This window comes from Anneissia japonica, unplaced genomic scaffold (genome assembly GCF_011630105.1).
Source record: "Anneissia japonica isolate Jap-2015-1 unplaced genomic scaffold, ASM1163010v1 scaffold288125_len146548_cov173, whole genome shotgun sequence".
Taxonomy (NCBI): domain Eukaryota; kingdom Metazoa; phylum Echinodermata; class Crinoidea; order Comatulida; family Comatulidae; genus Anneissia; species Anneissia japonica.
In genome coordinates this window covers 62,191-66,396 of record NW_022687893.1, presented here as the reverse complement: position 1 = coordinate 66,396, position 4,206 = coordinate 62,191, and positions in this window count along the sequence as shown.

The window sequence follows — 4,206 nt, the reverse complement described above, 5'->3', positions numbered from 1 at the left end:
CTAACGGATTGACCTCTGTAATAATTGAGTTGACGTTGGCTATGGTAACCAACCGTCTCAAGTGTTTGCCTGAGTCTTATTCGTTATTATTCGGTGTACATAAACCGTTTAGTCACTTCTGTGACTTTCACCAAATGTTTCTTCCAGAAACTCTCAATAGCCTGACCCAGAGGTGACGGAACTAGAGGGTGCTGTGTTATGGAGAGTAATGTGTGACCGGAAATGATCTGCAATCAGTTGGTTGTTACCATGCGCCAGATGTTGGAGTATAGTACAGCAAGATGAAACTATTATGTAGGCCTATGCATGAATAAAGTTCGGGGTTTGTCGGGTAGTGAAATGATTATTGTACATTTTAAGTGCTCCCTAAATGCATAAGTGTAAGCTAAGTTACGGTGATTAATTAAATAAGCGAAGATATGAAGACAATTATTTTGAAGTTCCCTCTTTCCAAGAGGGGATGCAAATGCTTTGTGAAAATGAGTACGCCCCGGTACTTATTTTCACAAAGAAACACACAACAATGAGTAAACACCTGGGAAGAAAGGTGCAATCACTTTCTGTTGCCTAGCAAACGTCTGTATGGGGTGGGTGCTACTGATGTACTGTGTAGCGGGGGACGATGAGGCATAATAAGACTAGGCCCAGGCCTAACTAGACAGTGCAATTATATGTGATAGAAAATACACTTTCGAAAGAAATCAATCAAAATAAGAAAAAAAAAACCCCCAAATAACTAAGAATAATTCAGTTGCAGAGGTACCTTGTTTAAGTGTTATACAATGCTAACAATGCGGCTCTTGTAGCCCTGCTAGGCAAGGCATCCATGTGCAAAGCATTGGTGTTAGTTTATCCATGAAAAAAGCACGCCTGGAAAGTTTGCCTTACCAGGAAAAGGTGACGTAATCTAGCTTATGACGTATGCATGCTAACTATAGTGAGTGTGACGTCACCAAAAAATGAATATTTTCTATTATAACCAAAATATTAACAACTACTAGGTTTCTGGGCGTAAATTGCACAATCTCCTTGCCATACAAATTACAGCTCCCACTGACGTCTCAGTCGAGAAATACGGGTAGCTGAAGTTTTTCTCGAAAATCTGACTACGAAACCATATCGAAATTTCACGTTTCACTTTTGACACTAAGTTGTGCTTCGCACTCGCCGCTGAGTGCGGCGTTCCGGGAACCCTGCGTCTAGCGATGGATTGGATTACGCCCGAGAGTTAAGCCTTGTCACTCCATAGACACATACTTTGATGCAACTAAAATCATGAACATTTCTATCATTACTTTATAACATAATAATAATAATAATAATAATAATAATAATAATAATAATAATAATAATAATAATAATAATAATAATTAGTCTACTTTATACTTTAAACATAATAATCTTTAATCTCATAATAGTCTTTATTTCTTCCTCATTTACATATATAGGCCTACAAAAGAAAGAGGAGTGGGTCAGAACAAAAGAGGAAGAAGTTCTTATAGCCGAAGGTTTTGTCTGCCCAGACATGTGACTAAAAAAAAATTGTTCATAAATATTTACAAATCAAGATGACGCAAAAGGCCATTTTTATAAAGAAAAAAAAGTTAATCGCACTGACGAATTTCAATGAGGAGGACAACGCTGGCATACGACCGAGAAATGAAAATTTAACGGCGTTACAAGGAATGGAAAGTATTTGAACTCCTTCCTTTCATTAATCTTAAAAAGGGTCGTGTCACTGCCTTAAGTTTGTGAAATAAAGAGAAACAAAGACATAGACTAAGTACCGTAGCTTTTTCCTGTTTTCAAGAGAACATAATCGAAGTTTATCTAATCGTTGGAAATAATTTAAATAATTAACATGATCCCGGATGGTCAGGATAATGTTGATTTACTAAGAACCGGGTGAAGTTTTTTTTAATGCTCTCAACCATATCAATGTTAACTTTCATGGTTAGAATCCCCCCAAAATTTAAAGACTTAACTATAAAAATGTCAAAAACAATTCTACGATTTTCAAGAGAAACAAGACAAACTTTTCTGTTTCAATTACTCTAGAACTGCTGTTTGGATACCAGTCTTTAACAGTCGTGGTCTCTATTTAAGTTTCAGGGGCGAACTGTAGGCCTAAAATAGTTTTCTCTGCATGACGCAAACGTGCCGATGCAGAGGGAAACACAATAGAGTTATCGTTATCGTCATCGTTGTTAGGCAGAAATCAAATACAGTTCAAACATATTTATACGAGGAAATTTACTTGATATAGGTAAGAAAACTTATGCATGTCATTGGAAAATCACAAAAGATTCAAGCAAAAAGTCTGAGAAAGGTCAAACACAAATGTAAAATACTAAATCTGAAAACAAGGAATGTCTATTATAGGCCTATAATTGCTCTTTCATGTAGATAGTGATAACGATTTGGTTGCCTGCCCCACAATAAACTATTATCCGATATCTGAGGCGTGAAGAATGTACTGTAGCGTACAAAACTCCGTTTTGACAATCTAATCAAACAGTTTTTGTATATGTGTAGTTATGCAGAACGTACTGTTGGATATACTGTTTTAGGCTTACCGAATAGCCCTATTATTACCTCACCAGCGAGTAAGCACTAGTGCCACCATGTACAAGTAAAATTATTATTTAATAAGTATTATTTTGTAAACAAAATGAATTGTTTGCTTGTTGGATTAATTGTCCTCTACCATGCAGCTGTTTGCTGTGGTCAATTGGGGAATTCAGGTGAGTGTTTTATTTAATTCATTCATTGATCTATCTATATGAGCAATTCATTATCATAGTATATTTAGTGCTGCTGGTAAAAGTGTTCTGAAATAATTAGTAATGTATTGAATGCTTAAGAACCTTACAGTTTAAACAATACAATACAAATGAAAAACGTATATTATATAATCAGAATATGATTTTTCTTACACCCAACGTGTTTAATACGTTGAATACCATACTAAGCATAATAAAATGACTAGTGATGTGGGAATCGAACCAACAAACTTGGAGTTATTTACCTGGTTCAATTGTGTTATAAATGTTTTCATTAAGGACGAAATTTGGCTGTTAATTACAACTTATGATAAAACGTGTAAGTAAAAAATAGTAGTCAACGCTACCATACCTATGTATACATACTCGTGCCTATACTAATATAAAATTATTTTAAAAAATTATTATAAAATCTACAGCGGAAATATCAATAACTCTCTAGCTAATAACCTACTTTTATCCTAGGTGTATTATTTTACTTTCTGTATTTATCTAGTAAGTCCAATAATGGATTAAGTACAAAATGTAATTTTAGTTAGAGGTTAATAAAAGGTAGGCCGAAGCTATAATGGTAAAAATGTCACATAATTAAATGCCATATTATAGTCTACGAGTCCCCAACACAATTTCTCAAGCACACTATCCTAATAATAGTGATAAAATACGTTTTTGAATTATATTAACCCGATTTCTAAAGACCCTTTTCACTGGAATTTGTTCTACCTGTTAATACGTAGTACTTATGACGTTATTATACACAATGGGCTAAAAATAAAGGCTCAGTTACAGCGGTATCATGATGGCCGGCACCCATGACTTCTGACGCCGTCGCTTCTATTATTTCAAATAAGTACAATCATGGTACAAAAAGAATGTAAGCCAGCAATGACATAATAGTACCATACTGCGTCAGGTTTTAACGACTAGGACTATGACTTGATTTAATTTTATTGTTACTTATCACAGAATACTTTTTATACTTATTACGGAATCTGCCAAAACATGTATACTTTGTGGTTTGTGCTTTATATGTTTTCCGGTAATTTCTATTAAAAATAAAGTACATTTTTACAGTTATGTGTTTTTCAATAGAATACCGTCGCCAGTGCTTCTTTATGCTCACGCACATGTAATTAAATTTGAAAACGCATTGTATCTTGAGAGCTAAACGGTTATAATATTAACAATGACAACTATAATAAACAATTTTTATTCAGATATAAAATGCTAAAATATAGAACAAAACGACAAGTACTTAAACACTTTTAAAAATATAAGCCTACATTTCAAACTTGAATTTAAAAAATGGTTCTCAGTAGAGATACAAAAATGATAAGCAACAGCTAAAAAGTAAACATATATATATACATATATATATATACACATATATATATATATATATACACACACATACATATATATA